Source organism: Capra hircus, chromosome 20 (assembly GCF_001704415.2).
Source record: "Capra hircus breed San Clemente chromosome 20, ASM170441v1, whole genome shotgun sequence".
Lineage (NCBI taxonomy): Eukaryota > Metazoa > Chordata > Mammalia > Artiodactyla > Bovidae > Capra > Capra hircus.
Genome location: NC_030827.1, coordinates 29077405 through 29097288, shown reverse-complemented (window position 1 = coordinate 29097288; position 19884 = coordinate 29077405). Strand labels below are relative to the sequence as shown.

The window sequence follows — 19884 nt, the reverse complement described above, 5'->3', positions numbered from 1 at the left end:
AAAATAATGCTTTAGATGCTTTTGAGCTTCTCATAACAATCACAAAGGAATCAGGTCATTTCAAACCATAAAAAAAAAAGTGTTAGTCACTCAGTCGTGTCCGACTCTTTGCTATATTTATTCATGAAACTTTCTCTACATCTTCCACTGCAAAAGCCTGCCTTTGCCTTAGTATCTCTTGTTTCTGGCATTTATTCAGTGATTAATACCTTTAAGTTGTAAATTACTCTATTCTCTTGTTTTTGTTTAGTTGCTAAGTCATGTCCAACTCTGCGACCCCATGGACTATAGCCTGCCAGTCTTCTCTGTCCATGGAATTTTCCAGGCAAGAATACTGGAGTAAGTTGCCATTTCCTTCTTCAGGGGATCTTTGCAGCCTAGGGATCAAAGGAATTTTTTCTAACATCACTGATCATTCAAGAAATACCCACATTAACCTTCTAGCAAAACAGTTCCTGCCTATGCCCCAATATGTGAGATTAGGTGATTCTAAGTAAACATGAAGAAAAAAATTGTAACATTTTTTGCTCCCATATTGTTCTCCCAGCTCCAGAAATCCAGATTAAATGGATTTTGCAGAGCACTTCCACCTATTATAATAAATTGATGTCAATGAAAACCAACATTCATTTTTGAGTAAACATTATAACATTGTTTTTGAAGCTGAAAATAAGAGAATAAACTAAACAGCAAATTCATGTATCAAGACAATTCTTTATCACCATCAAAATTCATTTAACTAGAAGTTCTCAAATTATTTATTTTCAATTTAAGTAAAGACAATAAGGCCACTGCAGTCATTTCCTCATCTGTGTCAACTGACTCATCTTTCAGTTCCAGTTCCCCCTGAATTCCTGTCTATAGCTTTAACAGCTTTCTCCTTGCACCTCATGGGCACTGCGTCATTAGCACAGACTTTTCTCATTTTGAAAGTGAAAGTGTTAGTTGCTCAGTTGTGTCCAACTCTTTGCAACCCCATGGACTGTACTGTCCTTAGAAGTCTCCAGGTAAGAATACTCGTCAGATCGAATTCCCATTCCCTAACAGTTTTCAGATTATCTGCATTTAAAATGTCTGGATCTGGAGGCCATGGGCTCAGCAGTAAAGAATCTGCCTGCAGTGCAGGAGCCTCTGTTCCATCCCTGGGTCAGGAAGACCCCCTGGAGAAGGAAATGGCATCTCACTCCAGTAATCTTGCCTGGAGAATTCCATGGACAGAGGAGGCTGGTGGGCTGCAGTCCATGGAGTTGCAAAGAGTCAGACATGACTTAGCGACTAAACAACAACAAGCAGCCTTGGTACAGTGCCCAATCCTGCTCCAGGGTCTGCTTGATGAACACCTCCCAGGAACAGTGCTCATGGCCCTGTCATCTCCGTGATGCTACTCTGCACCTCAATCCACTCCAGCTCACTGCTGTATCGATGCAAATACCTTTCAATTAATTTACAAGCCTCTCTCTTTCAATATCCTACTTTTTTGGGATCAAGATGATTTTGAAACCAGTGTAGTTTTTACCAATAAGGTTGAGGCACAATGCCTTTCATTCTTCAATTTTTCCTTTTCATTGCTTTCTTGTTTGAGGACCTCTCATAGGATAGATGACTTTTTTCTTGCCCTACCCTTTTTCCTTTGGTGCTTTAGGCATGGCAGCATCCCACCAGCTTGGCACCTCCCTCCAGATCTCAGACTCCACACGTGCGCATATCACCATCGGGCAGCATCAGGGAGCTCACAAGGTGACTCCGGTCCATGCCTTGCCAAAAATAGATAACAAGCAGGTCAGTCTTTTAAATTTATAGTATAATGAAGAATAGGATTCGTAATGTCTTTACTGCGCACCTCAAAGGCGGCATTCCAGTCTCTGAAATGGTTTACCTATGTGATATATCCACTATTTTTTTTTCCAGTGGAAAAGTGCTTTTTGAATGAAAATTTTTTCCTTCTTTAATTTTAGGCTGTGGATAAATATGTTGTTGCTGCTGAATAAGAAGCATATACACTAATATGAAACAATGTTTTTAGAATATCTGTGCACAATAAATGGAGTGGAAACTCCTAGTCTTTACATTTTATTATACTTGAGGTTAGGCCTGTAAATTGCTGTGTTTCTCCCACTCTTTTTCTAAGCTTGAAGTCTTTCTTAGTCACCACTGCTCACTAAGAAGCTGCTCTTTGTCTGCACTCCCACCATGCATTCTTGCTTTCTCTCCTTCTTTCCCCAAAACACTCACAAAACAACCACTTCTTTGTAGCATGTGCTTTGCCTCTGAGCCAAATTTAGTAGAATTTTATAAATGCCCACAAAGCATGGGTGGGCTGGCAATCCAAATGTGATGGTCATGTTCTTCATTTTGTACAAGATTTCCAGAACTTCATACACAGAACTAATTTTTTTCTTTTGAGATATTGTACACAATATATGCAAAGAACAGTCGTTTGCATGGGTTAGATTTTCATTCCCTCTGCTTATAGCTGAGTGACTTTATTCTTTGTCCTCACTTGTAAAATTGGGGAAATATAATTTCCCATGATCAAATGAGAATATATCTAAGTTATATAAACATTGTGTGTGACAATAAATGAGAGCTCCATTTTCAGTTTTCCATTTAGCTTCCTTTCCTAACTGGCTATATATTTTTAAAATCTTTCCATGCTGCTAGTCATCCAAGAGCTTCCCTGGTGGTTCAGATGATAAAGAAACTGCCTGCAATACGGGAGACTTGGGTTTGATCTCTGGCTCAGGAAGATCCCCAGGAGAAGGAATGGTTGCCCACTCCAGTTTTCTTGGGCTTCCCTGGTGAATCAGCAGGTAAAGAATCTGCCTGCAATGCAGGAGATCTAGGTTTGATTCCAGCGTTGGGAAGATTTCCTGGAGAAGGGAAAAGTTGCCCACTCCTGTACTCTTGCCTGGAGAATCCCATGGAGCCATTCATAATTACATGTAATGCTTCTGCAGTGATCAAAATTAGTCATGAGTTGAACTGTAAACTCTTTCATAGAAATTGTGTATATGTATGTTTGGGTCATTTGTATAATGTAAAATTCAGTGTGTAAATAGTATTGAAGGGCATTAGAGGGATTTTTTAAAATTCATATATGAAGTCTTAAGGAATAATAAAATAATAGCATGAAATATGGCTCAGAATATGGATCTTTTATCCCTGGCTGAGGCAAAGTTTAGCACCTCTTGTTAACTGTTTTGTGCTTCCATATCTGTCTGCTGCCCTCTGTTGCCCTCTATTCTTTCCTTAGAAATGTCCAAAGAAAATCTCTTCACCTTTTTTTCTCAACCCCAAGCCTCTTTTCCTCCTCCTTCATTTTATTCATTTTTTCTGATGCCAGTGTTCCAGGCAGTGTTTAGACAGATTTATCTTCATAGCTTTGCCCTGATACATAACACACAAATAATGATTTCTACTTTTTGGAAGATGGTACTAGGAAATCGTTTCTTTAGATTATTGTACTGAAAATAGTCATGCTTAAATTTCTGTGATGTTTTGCAAAAAAATAAATACATAAATTTCAACAGTTGCAGCAAATAAAATACACAGTGTTTACACAGTAATACAGGGATGCTCTCCAAGAAAAATTAAAGAAGTCAAAATTATTACAGTATATAGAAGAAAACTATTTTTGATTTTAGCAAATATTTAAAATTATATACAGGTCATCTAACCCAAAAACCTGAAATCAGTCCCAACTGGTCTCTTTTCCCTAGTCTGGAAGTACAATTGATAGACAAACCTTGTTATATTTTTCCTTTTAAATCTGCTCACTCCACAGATGTTTATTGTGCCTGATTCTGTCCTAAATACTGGAGAAAGAAACATGGGTAAATAGACAAAAATTGATGTCGTCGTAAAGCTTACATGCTGGTGTGTGCACCGGTGGAGGTGGAGGGGGAATGAGGAAATGGGACAATCAAATACGTAGGTAAAATATACAATATGTCAGAAATGCCTGGAGAAAAAATTAGTCTTGGGGAAAGAGCACAGGGAGTGCCAGAAGGAAGAGGAGTGGCTCACCGCTCAAAGAGCCAGATGGGGATTAGAGTCCAGGGATGAAGAATGACCTGGGAGTCCCTGGGCTTCTGGTGGTGACTGATGTAAATGGGGATAAAGGGCATAATGAGATTTTTACTGATGGTGTCAACAGAGATAATGGTGGTGACGCTAGCGGTGCTGGGAGAGGGCAAGCCAGTGGGGGCGGGAGGTGGGGGACTTCCTTCAAGGAGAAAAGCTAAGGCCTCTAATTCATTCTTACCAGTAGTGGTGATGCGGGCAGGGAATGACACCCCTGAGAGCCTGCAAAATTCCTAGACCCTCTCTGGACTCTTGCCAATGCAGTTTCTTCCTCAAATCTCTCCCCTCCTTCCCATCTCCCCTTAGCCCTTTTCCAGTTCACACCAATAACAGCTCTGCCAGGACTTTAGTTTCGCTTCCAAGAGTTCATTTTTCACACAATCAGATAAACTACCTGAAAAACAAATCCAGCCATGTAATTTTCACTCCAAATCTTTCTTGGTCAAAAATCATGAGCTCATAAGCTAGCCTCTTGTTCCTGGATCGTATTTTCGGTTTAGATCGTATTTTCGGTTCAAATCATACAAAGCTGCTCTTAGTTACTGGCCCAGAGCATTCTTTCATCATGCATATTCTTTTCTTGCCACTCCTTCGAGATGAAACACCCTTTCTCCTTTCTTAACCTGACAAAATCTTTCTCAACTTTCAAGACATGGCTTTAGTGTTCTTACCTTCAACAGGCTTTTCAAGAAGCCCAGATAAACTGCTGTGTCTCAGAAGTACCATTCCACCCCAAGCACACCTTTTGTGTGGCATCTAAAGTATCCTGGATTGTTAGATCCACAAGGACAAGAACCATGAATTATTCATCTGATGCTCTCAGAGGACAGCAAGGTGTCTGTTCATTAAGCAAATAAAAATCAATAGGCTACATTGAAACTCTGCTTTGCTAATCCTGTTTTCTGACCTAGAATGCAGTCTCCAGGTTGCCACTGATATGGTGAGAAATTAGTTTGAAATACACATTTTTATTATTTTCTTTTCAGTTCTTTAGTTCATCAGTGCCATCTAAGCTGCTTCCAAGAGAAGTAGGATTGTTACAAAGGAATGACAAAAAGAAAAATAATAATAAGCAAGGAAGGATTCATGCTGAGTTTTTTAACTTCCAAACCAGTCTTTGAAGAATCAAACAAAAAACTGAGAGAAGTTGGGCACAGAGTTGGGGGTCACACTGATGAAAGGGAAGTGCAGAAAGGAGTGTCAGCCTAGGTTATGGGCAGACTTGAGAGTGGCTTATCTTAGGGAAGAGCAGGAGTTGGAGAAGAGGGTTCTGATATATGATGACTCAGTATAGAGAATCAGGGTCAGCCTCTGGGATTACCAAGGATTTTAAGGGGAGGGCACATGAACCACTATTTTTTTCCTGTTATATAAAAACCAAAATGAAAAAGCAAACAAACAAAATCTTCAGTTTTACAATTCTAAATGTACAATAAAAAAAATCTAGACTCTTAGTTCTGATACAGGATTTTATTTTGGGACCTTACCAGTATCTCTCTCTGAAATCTCAGCAAATCATAACCTACAGAGCAAGGAAGAACCAGAGAGAATCTTGTATAGTTTAGTTCAGTCACTCAGTCGTGTCCGACTCTTTGCAACCCCGTGAATTGCAGCACACCAGGCTTCCCTGTCCATCACCAACTCCTGAAGCTTAATCAAGCTTATACCTATCGCATTGATGCCATCCAGCCATCTCATCCTCTGTCATCCCTTTCTCCTCCTGCCCCCAATCCCTCCCAGCATCAGTCTTTTCCAATGAGTCAACTCTTTGCATGAGGTGGCCAAAGTATTGGAGTTTCAGGTTTAGCGTGAGTCCTTCCAATGAACACCCAGGACTGATTTCCTTTAGGATGGACTGGTTGGATCTCCTTGCAGTCCAAGAGACTCTAAAGAGTCTTCTGAACGTCACAGTTCAAAAGCATCAATTCTTTAGCACTCAGCTTTCTTTATAGTCCAGCTCTCAAATATATACATGACTTCTGGAAAAACCATAGCTTTCACTAGGCAGACCTTTGTTGACAAAGTAATATCTCTGCTTTTTAATATGCTATCTAGGTTAGTCATAACTTTTCTTCCAAGGAGCAAGCGTCTTTTAATTTCATGGATGCAGTCATCATCTGCAGTGATTTTGGAGCCCCCCAAAATGAAGTCTCACACTGCTTCCATTGTTTCCCCTATTTATTTGCATTGAAGTAATGGGACCAGATGCCATGATCTTAGTTTTCTGAATGTTGAGTTTTAAGCCAACTTTTTTACTCTCCTCTTTACTTTCATCAAGAGGCTCTTTAGTTCTTCTTTGCTTTCTGCCATAAGGGTGGTGTTATCTGCATATCTGTGGTTATTGATATTTCTCCCGGCAATCTTGATTGCAGCTTGTGCTTCACCCAGCCTGGCATTTTGCATGATGTACTCTGCATATATGTTAAATAAGCAGGGTGACAATATATAGCCTGGTCATATTCCTTTCCTGATTTGGAACTAGTCTGTTTTTCCATGTCCAGTTCTAACTCTTGCTTCTTGACCTGCATACAGATTTCTCAGCAGGCAGATCAGGTGGTCTAGTATTCCCATCTTTTGAAGAATTTTCCAGTTTGCTGTGATCCACACAGTCAAAGTTTTTGCCATAGTCAATAAAGCAGAAATAAATGTTTTTTCTGGAACTTTCTTGCTTTTTTGATGATCCAACAGATATTGCCAATTTGACCTCTGGTTCCTCTGCCTTTTCTCAATCCAGCTTGAACATCTGGAAGTTCACGATTCACATACTGTTGAAGCCTGCCTTGGAGGATTTTGAGCATTACTTTGCTAGCATGTGAAATAAGTGCCATTATGCAGTAGTTTGAACATTCTTTGGCATTGCCTTTCTTTGGGAATCTTGTAAGGGATCTATAAGCTTATTTTTTAAAGTAGAACTTATTTTTCAGATTCAATTTTATAGAAAATCTTGATTTACAGCCAGACAGAATTAAGACTTCCTTGGTGAAGTGAGGGAGCCCAAAGCCCCATTGTCCTGAGGCAGCCCTGACCTAACTCTGGAATTTAGGGCTCTAAAGACTATGACTTGAACACTACCAATCTAGGGCAACTTCTATATTTTGTGGATGAGGAGACTGGGTTATGACAAATTTAAATGACTTGTGCTAGAGTAAAGGAAATCTGGAATAATGACATCTAGGGAGAAGGCAATGGCACCCCACTCCACTGCTCTTGCCTGGAAAATCCCATGGGCGGTGGAGCCTGGTAGGCTGCAGTCCATGGGGTCGCTGAGCCGGACACGGCTGAGCGACTTCACTTTCACTTTTCACTTTCATGCTTTGGAGAAGGAAATGGCAGCTAACTCCAGTACTCTTGCCTGGAGAATCCCAGGGATGGGGGAGCCTGGTTGGCTTCCATCTATGGGATTGCATAGAGTCGGACACGACTGAAGCGACTTAGCAGCAGCAGGGCTACATCCTAGAGTGTTTACTGACAGCCCAGTTATTGAGTCATCTTTACCTTTGTATACATCTCAAAAGCATCCTCTCTAACTGAGAAGTAAATATGCATAGATATCTTCACTTGAATTTTTGAGAGGCTCAGATCAATAAATGTGAGAAGAGAGTTTATTTTTTCACTAGATACACATTATACAGCATATCAATATCTGTCCTGCAGCCTCTCTACAAGTTTTAAAAAATCAAATTGCTCCACTGTTCTTGAGCTAAGGCCATACACTACGTTACTATTAAAGAAACATTTATGAACCAAATGATGGCACAATTAGTACAATTACATTTATGATATTTAACAGGGATTTATGCCGTACGTTAAGTATAAAAACAGCTTACACTTGACTTTTTAAATGTAAACTAGAACACTCTCAGCCCCTTGTAAGAACTCAGTTGAACATTACATCATAAATATGTAACAGACGTTAAAAGATGTTGGTTAAGGAGCCATGGCTCAAAATCTGATCCTCCTCCTTTTCCATTGTGTTATACTTTCATCCTTCATAGGTCACAGATCAACATGAGACAATGGTGAGTAAAGAGCCTGGATACTTTTATTGAAGGCTAAATCTCACAATACCACTTTTTGAACATACTTAAGAAGTAATTCTCTTTGATAATTTTTTTTAGTGTTCTCTTTCTTTTAAATGCCATCATAGAATATAAACACTTATTAAGTAATTTTATAGAAATCAAAGAAATTTATGAGGCAGCTCACTTTTTAGAATGATAAATGTAAGAGCAGAATTCATTTTAAAAACATAATGGAAGTTTCCAAATATATCCACAAATATAAAGAATTATTAAAGTTTTTCCTGGTAATATTTATCTTATCTAAGTGAACACTGAAATGTCAAAATTCCCTCCTAGTCACTCTGAGAGTTTAAAATTAATCTTAATGTGACCTAGGCACCAAATGCTTGTCCCACATAAAATTACAGGAACAAATTTTTGCTGGACACCTTGGCAAAGCTCTTTCTTTTCCCTAAATAGCTTTTCTGAGGATAGAATGCAGTTACCTTAATAAGAACTGTCACTTAATAAATTTTCCTCAGGGTATAGGGAAGGATTCTGTGGTTTTGCAGAAAGGTATGGATTTAGTAGTGGAAAAACCTAATATTTATAAACTTAAAAATCATGATAACTATTATTTTAAAACACTGATATAAAGGGCACCTCAGAGTATAATTTGCTATATAGTTAACTCTATAATAGCATGGCTGTGACTATTTTTAACCCCAACGTTTACCAAACTATATCTCAATGCATTTATCCCAGATCTACATACTAAATGATAGTTTACTGTATGTCTAACTTGTTTTATGTATTTAGTTCAATGTACCAATAAATAAATTAGCAGTTTATGAATTCTTCATATACACTTAAAATTGCATGTGACACAAAATATTTAACAACAAAAAAATCTCTTCTGAGTTTTGATCCCAGGAAGACAATAAACATACTTTTCCTGTTCTTTCCTAGGTATTACTAAGCAACCCTTAATATTATTGATAAAACAAACATAGATAGCCTCTGGAAGATAGAAAAAGGCAGAATAGCTAGAAATTTTGGGACCCAAAGAAGAGATAATGATACTTCCCTAGGTTTTCTTTTCCTCATATATCTCAGACTGAGAGTTTCAGAGACTGGCAATCCAAAAGCACAAGCAGGTACAAACAAACAAACAAAAAAAGTCCTAACAAAGGTATGCTTTTTCCCTAGCCAAAGAGCATCCAGAAATCTTTTTTTTTTTTTTTTTACAATAACCACTCTGTTTCAGGAAACTACCACAGAAAAAAAATAATCCTTGTACAACTACAGAAGCCAAATTAGACATTACAAAAATTAGACATTAAAAGTCAAATTAGCCAAAACAAAACAAAGCAAAAATTATCAGAGACAAAGTTTTTATATAGTGATAATATGATAGTTCCACAAAAGATACATAGCAATCTTAAATGTGTATGCACCAAGAAAATATATAAAGCAAAAATTAATAGAATTGTGGAAATAAATTATATATGGAGATTTCAACTTCTGTCTCAAAAATTGAAAGAATAACGAGAAAATCATCCAAGATGTGGAAGAACTAAACAGACAATCAAGCAACAGGCTATGATTGACATTTATAGAACAGTTGACAAAAAAAGGAGGGGCTTCCCTAGTGACTCAGATGGTAAAAAATCTGACTGCAATGCAGAAGACCTGGGTTTGATCCTTGGGTTGGGAAGAACCCCTGGAGAAGGGAATGGCTACCCACTCCAGCATTCTTGCCTGGAGAATTTTATGAACAGAGGAGCCTGGCAGGCTATAGTCCATAGAGTCACATAGAATCAGATATGACTGAGCAACTAACATTTTCATTTTTGTCCCCCAAAATAGAATTCACATTCTTTTACAGTACCGCAGAACAAATACCAAGTTAGATCATATCTATAGCTATAAGATAAGTATCAATAAACCTTAAAGAATTAAAATCACAGACTATTGTTTAATAACCACAATGGAATCAAATTAGAAACCAATAACAGAAAGAGGATAGAATCTGAAAAATCTTGGAAACTAACAACATATTTTTAAAAAACAAACAAAAACATGGTTTAAAGAGAAAGACTCAAAAAAAAATACACTGCATTAGTGAAAATTAAAATACAACACCTAAAAATTTGTAGGATACAGCTAAAGCAGTCATGAGAGGGGAATTTATACTGCTAATTATAATACATCATGAAAGATTTTTAAAGGTCTTCATCTATGCTTTCACCTCAAGAACCTAAAAAAAAAAAAAGCAAACTAAACCCTAAGCAAGAAAAAGGAAGGAAATAATAAAGACATGATCAGAAATCAATGAAAATGAAAACAAAAAACAACAAAAGAAACAATCAATGAGACAAAAATTTGTTTATTTGAAAAACAGTAAAACTGAAACTCCAGCAACACTACCAAAATAAAAGAGGGAAGACATAAACTGCAGATACTGGGACTGAAGAAGACAATATCACACAGACCCTTCACACATCAGAAGAATAATCATAGGATGATGGGAATAATTCCAAAGATTAAATTTGACAACATAAATGAAATGGGCCATTTTCTCAAAATTAAACTACCATAAATCAAATGTGAAATGCATCATTTTGATAGCTCCATAACTATTGAAAATTAAATTCATAATTATAAATACTCTGAAAAGAGAAATCTCCAGGCCTAAATGGTTACACTGGAGAATTCTACCAAATATTCATATTAAAACCAATTCTACACAATTTCTTCAAGAAAGTAGAAGAGATAGGAACAATTTTCATTCATTCATGAAGCTAATATTACCCTGACACCAAAATCAGACAAAGATGGTACAAAAAGGAAAACTGCAAATTAATATCCCTCATTAAAATGGCAACAAGAATTCTTAGAAATTCAATTGTTCAATATATAAAAAGGATGGTATGGCATGACCAGGTGAGATTTATTTCATGAACCACAGTGGATTATTTGAAAATCTAGCAATATAATTCCTCTTATTAACAGGATAAAAAGAAAAATTATATGATCATATCAATTCAAAATAAGCATTTGACAAAATTCAATACCCATTCATAATGAAATCTCTGAGAAACAGAAATAAAGAACTTAGTTAATTGATAAGAGAAATTCTAAAAAATAAAGCTAACATTGTACTTGATGAAAGACTGAATATTTTCCATCTCAGATCAGGAAACATCAAGCATGTTTCCTCTTATCTCTCTTATGCAACATGCTGCTGGAAGTACTACCAAGTGCAAAGGCTGAAGAAAAATAAAGAAAGAGAAAAGAAAAAGAAGACAAAAGGGAGCCTACCAAAAGGGAAGAAATAAAATTGGATGAATCTAAAAAATTATACTGAGTGAAAAAACTGAATCTGAAACATGTATACTATGTGGTTCCATTTATGTATCATTCCTAAAATGGCGAAATTACAGAAATGGAAAAGAGATTGCTGATTGCCAGTGGTTAAGCCCTGGTAACTCGGATGGTAAAGGATCCTCCTGCAATGCAGGAGACCTGGGTTCAGTCTCTGGGTTGGGAAGATCCTCTGATGATGGGAATGGCAACCCATTCCAGTATTCTTGCCTGCAGAATCCCATGGACAGAGGATCCCGGTGGCACACAGCCCATGAGGTCACAAAGAGTTGGACATGACTGAGCTACTAAGCACATCCACAAGAAGGTAGTAGGGGTGGGAGGGAAGTGGGGATGGTTATGAAAGGGCAACACGAAGGGCAACATGAATGTCAATATTTTGGTGTCAGTTCTTTCGATGCCAATGTTCAGACTGTGATCCTGAACCACAGTTTTGCAAGGGGTTATCCCTAGGGGAAAAGGGAAGATATTGGGTTTCTATATTATTTCATACATGTGAATCTACAATCATCCCATAATAAACAGCTAAATTTTAAAAGACGGGAACAAAAAAAGCCTCTTCTTATATAGAGCTGTCATCTAGTTTGGACGTAGAAGAGAAACATAATTTAAAATAAAAAAGAGAAGAAAAAGTTTTTGAGAGATATGCTGAGTTGTATTACACAGAATATTCATAACAAAGAACTAGAGGAAGGAGGAAAATATGTCAGCTGTATTATTTGAGTTTTCATAGAGGAGGGAATGGCCTGGTGTTTGAGAACTGAGTGCACTGTTCACAGGTGAAGATGGTCTGTGAAGATGGGAAGATGAAGAAGAGTACGACTAAGAAATTAAGTGATTAACTGAGAGGACTGCCTCTTAAAATTACACTGGTACAAGCAAGCAAACAGAACAAGCAAACAACCACATAATACAAACTTTACGCTTCAATCTTATCAAAGGAATGGAGTATGAGGAAAACATTTTCAGTTTCGAAAATTCAAGTCTCCTTGGTGGATGTGATACTCTTGTCTTATATAAAATGGTTGAGAATCTAAATTACTTAATGATTTACAGTTGAGAAAACTTTCTTCAGATGAAAAACAACCCTGAAGTAACTCCTGGGCTCTAATTATCAGTGGTTTCTCCCGACATTTATTCTTGGAAAATTCTTAGATCTGGTTCACCAAAAGCAGCCCTGAGAACAAGATTTCTAACACCTTGATTGAGGAAGTGCTTTTAGGAAACCCCTAAGGGAGTGATGGAAGCAAGAGAGAGAAGGGAAAGAAACCAGGGTGTTTGCAAAAGAAGCCAAGATCCCGTGAAGGGCAGTTTCAGCCTGATTCTGGAGGGGATCTCAGAGTATATCCTAACCAGAGATGAGGAAACTGAAATTTTACATCTCCACACCAGTCAATCAAGATCATGAAAAAATAAATGAGTAAAATACATGTTAGTTGTTGCTGAATAGACAATCAGAGAGACTTCACTGATATAAAGTTAATTTTGTAAAACTGAGGATGACTTTGAGAGAGAGAATAGGCCATATTATGTGCAGTTTCTGAAACAAGAACGTATTTGGTATGATGGAGGAATCACTATACAGAGTGACTGAGAGGAAAGGGCAGAATGATACCAGTTGAATTCAGAAAGATAATTGTGATGTGGTTTCAGAGAGTGAAGGTACAGAAGCTGAACAGATAACACCTTATAAGCCATAGTAAGGGGCTTATCTGGTTGCTCAGATGGTAAAGAATCTGCCTTACAATGTGAGATATTTGGGTTCAGTCCCTGGGTCAAAAAGATCTCCTGGAGAAGGAAATAGCTCCCCACTCCAGTATTCTTGCATGGAGAGTTCCATGGACAGAGGAGCCCGGCAGGCTACAGTCCATAGAGTTCCAAAGAGTTGGGCATGACTGAGTGACTAACACTTTCACTTTATTTTCAAGCCAAAGTAAAGTTTTTTATTTTCACTCTGAGATGGAAACAATTTGCTTTTTTTTTTTTTTTTAAGCTAAAGAGTAGCATGGTGTTTTCTAAATGTCACTTGCTGTTTCATTGAAATTTTGACTGATGATTGTCAGGGAAGGAAACATGAAACCATGAACCAGTTAGGAAGCTAAAGAAAAAATTCACTCATAAAAGGATAGCTGTTGTTGTTGTTTAGTTGAAAAGTCCCATCCTACTCTTTTTGTGACCCCATGGATTGCAGCCTTCCAGGCTCCTCTGTCCATGAGATTTCCCAGGCAAGAATACTGAAGTGGGTTGCCATTTCCTCTTCCAGGAGACTTTTCCAACCCAGAGATCAACCCGTGTCTCCTGAGTTGACAGGCAGATTCTTTACAACTATACCACCAGGGAAACCCTAAAATGATAGTACTTTTTACCAAAGTGATATTGGTAGAGGTAAAGAAAAATTATGGAATTCTAGGTATTTGTTTTGAGTGTAGTCAGCAGCATGTGCAGATGTGGTATGTAAGAGAAAGAGAGGAGGCAGGGATGAGCCCAAGTTCTCCCAACTGAGCCACTGGAAAAATGAGGGTGTTTACTGAGATAAGAAATGTCAAGAACAGGATTTACGGGGGAGGGAGAGTGCAAGAGGGCAGAGGGCAGAGGACAAGTTATTCATTACATGGCTTTACATAGAATAATTAGATGAGAATAGTTCTTTAGAATAGTTCTCCATGAGTACAAAATAAATAAATTGACTTCATTGTACTCTTTTCCTATTTGATTTTTATACCTTTATTCTGTCCTTTTCATCTGTCTTCTCATGTTTTCTTTCTCTCTGTCTCCCTTTGTGTCTCTCTCTCCCTTCCTCTCTCCTCTCACTTCCTTTCTTCCTTCCCTCTTTTCCTCCCTCTTTCTCTTCTCTATCCACACAACTTTCCTCCATTTTCAGACACTATTCTGGTCATGTTTGTGGAGGCCAGAGGGTCAGGATAGCATTCAGATAGAACATTACTATTGGGAAAATATTCTGGGACATTCCCCTCAATATCAAAAACATGAATAGAAGCATTATTGGTGAGCTTTCATTCATCATTTTTTTAAACTCAATTTCCTTGCTTTTGTTAAGTGGAAAGAATTCCAAAGACAATCATCTTTCTATACCTGGTTTTATATACCACCTGATTTGTTTGGAAGACCAAGTTGTCCAAATTATAAAGTAAGGTAGGAGGGAGTTATTTACAGAAATACACAAAAGGTTTCAAATTTAGTCCTTCTGAACTTTTTCACTCATCTTACCCATAATTATGAGTAATGAACATTAATGCATTCTATTATTAGCATGGAAATGATAACTAAAGAGTATTTTTTCCATATACATTTTCATATTTTTGACTTTATAAAGCTTTTTTGGAAACTGTTAATTTGCTATGCTATATTCTTACACTTATACTGCTCCCTAAAGTTAAAAATGTAAAAAAAACCAAACAAACCAGCAAACATAGCTAAAAATAATGGGTCTCATGGAAACACATAAAAGTGGAGTCTTTTAAAATCTTTTTTAAAAAATATGAGATGCAGAATATAAGTTTTGTTTGGTCTAACTTGACTACGATAGGTTAAAGGGAACGTTGGCTGTCTTCCAAGCTATCCACCCCTAGCCTTTGAGCCCTTTGGGTATCCAGTAGGTCAGACTTATGACTCCTAATGAGTAATGCAGTGGTTCTCAAGCTGTTGCAGATGGGATGGGAATAGCAAAAACCACGCCTCTCTAATTACATGTATCAGCCCTCTTGCATTGGGATGCCTTCTAACATTTTAGGACGGGGGGGAGCCAGCCAAATAATCACATGGAAAATTCAGATCTGTAGGAGCTGCCGAAGTTATCCCAGGTTCTAGCTGCTAGAAACTCTTTGCACTATTCTGATGTCAGTATTGACAGCCTGCCTACCTCCTGTGGATGTCAAAGCCAAGGTCAAGACCAGGAAAGTGCACAAGCTGTCAACCTAGCATAAGAAAACAGGTAAGCACATCCTGAGCAGGATAGGGAAGTCTCCATAATTGGCAGAAATTTTGGGTGGAAACTATAGGTCATGACATTAGTGGAAATCTATGAGATCACTCCTCCTTAATGCTCCCACAGGAAAGCAAAAAAATCAGTACTTGATGAAAGGTCAGCAGTTTATGGACTGACTTCCTCTCAACCATACCTTTCAAAAGCCTTTCTTTTTTTGGATTTTGCAACCTTTTTATTTTTAAAAACAGCTCTTTATTGGAATGTACTTAAAGAACAATGAACCTATGTGCTAGTTAAGAATTAGGCAATCATATGATCTTCAGCAGTTGCAAAGGATGGGGTTGTTTTATAATAACCTAATGGAAGAAAGAAATTAAAAACTGATCCTATCACAACTCCTTACAAAAGATTGTGTGAATGAAAAACATAGCATTAAACTATGTGAAATGGTATACTAATATCCTAAGTGAAATAGTTACTAGTAACACTCTGAAATGGTTAAAATGGGCAACTATAGAGTCACAATTTATAGTAAGGTACTAGGATTCTTAGTGGGTTAAATTAAGTATACAGATATTATATATTTTACCTGATAATAATACTGATGATCATTAAATTTTTCTATTCTCCCAGACCTGAAGCCAAGCACTATTAAATACATTACATGCTTAATTCACAAAAGAAGTCTCTCAACTAGATTTTTATGAATGGTTGCTTAGAGAAGACAGTCATCCAGGACGTGGTGCATTAAGGCCTCAAAACAAGACTTGTCTGACTGGAAAATTTTACTCTTAACAGTAACATTTTGAGAACACGGCAAAAAACTTGTTATTCAGTTTCTAAGTTGTGTCTGACTCTTTGTGACCCCATGGTCACATGCTTCTACGTCCTTCTCTGTCCTCCGCTATCTCTTGGAGTTTGCTCAAATTCATGTCCATTCAGTCAGTGATGCTATCTAACCATCTCATCTTCTGCCATCCCCTTCTCTTCCTGCCCTCAATCTTTGCCAGCATCAGGGTCTTTTCCAAAGAGTCAGCTCTTTGCATCAGGTGGCCAAAGTATTGCAGCTTCAGCATCAGTCCTTCCAATGAATATTAAAGGTTGATTTTCTTTAGGATTGACTGGTTTAATCTTGCAGTCCAGGCGACTCTCAAGAGTCTTTTCAAACACCACAGTTTGAAAGCAATTCTTTGGCTCCCAGCCTTCTTTATGTTCCAATTCCCACATCCATACCTGACTACTGGAAAAACCATAGCTCTGACTATATGGGCCTTCATTGGCAAAGTGCTATCTCTACTGCCTAACATGCTGTCTAGGTTTGTCATAGCCTTTCTTCCAAGGAGCAAGTGTCTTTTAATTTCATGGCTGCAGTCACTGTCTGTGGTGATTTTGGAGCCCAAGAAAATAAAATCTGCCACTGCTTCCATTTTTTCCCCTTCTATTTGCCATGAAATGATGGGACTGGATGCCATGATCTTAGTTTTTTAATATTGAGTTTTAAGCCAGACTTCCCTGGTGGTTCAGACGGTAAAGAGTCTGCCTCAAATGTGGGAGACCCAGATTCAATTCCTGGATCAGGAAGATCCCCTGGAGAAGGAAATGCAACCCACGCCAGTATTCTTGCCTGGGAAATCCCATGGACAGAGAAGCCTGGCAGGCTACAGTCCATGGGATTGCAAAGAGTCCGACATGACTGAGTGACTAACACACCAGTTTTAAGCCAGGCAGTAAGCTGAGAAAGGCTAATTGGTAAGGATTGCTTTGGTTTCTAATTTGCATTATAATTTAATCTTGTCTAAGGCTCCTTCCCATAAATTCCTGAGTTACTTAAGAAATGCTTGATACAAATTGCAATATATGAGGGAGGAGATATTTTCTCTGCTACTTCAAAAATAAATATGCAATCAAAATAGCAAATGGATTATAGCATATATCTTCTTCACAGGATGAAAAAGCAGGTTCATTTTCAAATAGAATAATAAAACATACTTCTGTTGGATCAGAACTGGAAAATATGTTAGTAAGGTCAGATTTACCTGATTACTGATTATGGATGAAGCAATTCCAAAACTACTTTAAATATGTTCTAGAGTAAGTGAATGCGTTAATATGGTTGGAGTCACACTGCACATGAAGTTGAGAAAGACAAAGGGAAACAACACTCTGAGATGGGAACAAATTGGAATTGTGCATTCCTGCGCAAACTCCTGATTTCTAAAATATGAATCTATGCACAGATATGGATGCATGTCAGTATATGTATATATGACCATGTATGTGTGTGTCTTTTCGTTTTTTCATAGCCCTGGCTGTTGAAAGAGCCAAGAAATAAGCATAGCACAATAAAAAGAACCATACAGTGACAAGACACTATATCTATTATTATTATTCACTTAACCCTATGTTTCTCATAAAAATGACTGCAGGATTGGAGCAATTGAGATGAAAGATGATCCTGTAGCATTAGCTATACAAAACGGTAAGAAGAGATCAAAACAATTATGTGGGTCTGTCACAAGAATATGGGAGCTTAAATGGGCTCCCACTAGCAAATCTGGGTTACTTTGAGCATCACAATAATTATGGACAAGAATAAATTATAAATTTAAAAGAGATAAATAGTTAGATAAAGAAGTGGGAGGAGGAAGAAGATCTTTTCTTACAGTAATATATCAAAATAATGGTTTACTAGAAAGGCTCAATATGTATACCCTTCAGAGAATCTACTGATTGTATAGAAAGTGTAGTAACCACAGGCTGGAAAAATTAGATGACTCTTTGCCTTGACCCACTGATCAAAATTGTCATCAAAATGAGGGATGGATACACATCAATGTGCCTTCAGATGTGACTCCCTGAACAAGACACAATATCGCTTTGGTATCTTTCCAGTCATTTATGCATAATCTGAATCTAATTATGAGCGATACATCATGCAAATCCCCAAATCAGGAACAGTGCTGAAAAAAAGTGGGGGAGAGAGAGTTCTTCAAAATGCTGATATGAAAAAGAAAGAGTGTGAAAATGTTTCAGATTAAGAATACTAACTCATCAAAACTAAATCAAAAGCTTATTGTAGATGATTCTATACAGGAAGACAAGCAATTTTATAATGAACATTTTGTATCAATTAACAAAATTGGAATATTTAAGGTAGATTAGATAAAAGTATTCTATCAATGTTAAATTTACTGGAATTGGTAACTGTGAGAAAATATTCATATTTTTGCCTATGTCTTTGGACACGGTCAGCATCATGCTTAGAAAGATAGAATACTTTGCTATTTGGGCATAAATAATACTGGAGAATAACGATTTAAATTGGGTACTCAATTTTTTTGTATGGTTTAATTTGTATTTTCTATTTTAAAATGAAATTAAAATTTTCAAACTCTTTTGTGTTTAACAAATGAGTAATTACCAATAAGCTTAATATTTGAATGATGAATGAAACAATTATTGGTCTTCATTTATTGAGGAATAATTTTTCTGACAAAGCTTTATGGTATCATGAATTTAGCATCCTTTCCTCTCATTTGACTTTCATGCCTAAGTAGCTCCTCAAGAATCATATTTTTGTGTACAAAAAGATTCATCAGCATTTTCTCAGATATATTAATTCCTTGATGGTCAAAATGTTCTCTTCTGTGACACCTACTGTTCTCTCATACAACTTTGTCCAAAATTTACATGATTCAAACATACATGCTCTTCATTAATTTTGTTTAGTTACTCTTAGAAATTAGTGGGTTTTTTCCTTGTGTGTCTATTCAAACTCCATCATACCTTTACTGGTTAATAGTTTGGCACTGAATCTCAGCAGTTGTCCAGCATTTTATTAATAGTTTCATACAATCTTGATGTTGCCAGTTTTACTTTGTCATCAGTTTGCTCTATACTGTATTGTACTCTTGCAAGAATTCAACATTTCACAAAACATTGACCATAAAAACACAAGGAGGGAGGGAAATTTGAATTCAGACTAATTTTATGAGTGCTCAGTTCACTAAAGAATTATATTGTCTTGTGATTATTTTGCTTCTTCATTTACCTTATAACCATGGAAACATGGAAAATGAATATTGGAAAATTAGAACCTTTGTATATGTTTCCTGGCATATACTTCTACTCCAAGCTATTCTCCTCAAGATTTTGAACCTTGTCCAGAATGTCTTGCTCCAACAATTAGAGCATAGCTCATGTAAGACTCTACCACACTGAATCCGAAACTGGATGAAAACCAATCCTACCTAATTTGCATAGGGACCTTGAGCTGAAAGGGCTGCAGCAGGCTAGGGAAACCCTGGTTTTGTTCCAGTCTCATGCAAGAGGACAGAATAAAGTACTGTCGAAAACAAAGAACAAATGAACATCAAATTGCCAACTTAAATATCAGTATATGTCATCTCCCAAAGAAAAACCTGTGGGCACATAGATGTTCTCTGTTAAGATCCATTCATTGATCCA

At 37.2% G+C, this 19884-nt stretch overlaps 1 pseudogene; it reads right to left on the bottom strand.

The window, feature by feature from the left end:
• LOC102186721 lies at positions 736-1646 on the bottom strand (annotated as a pseudogene).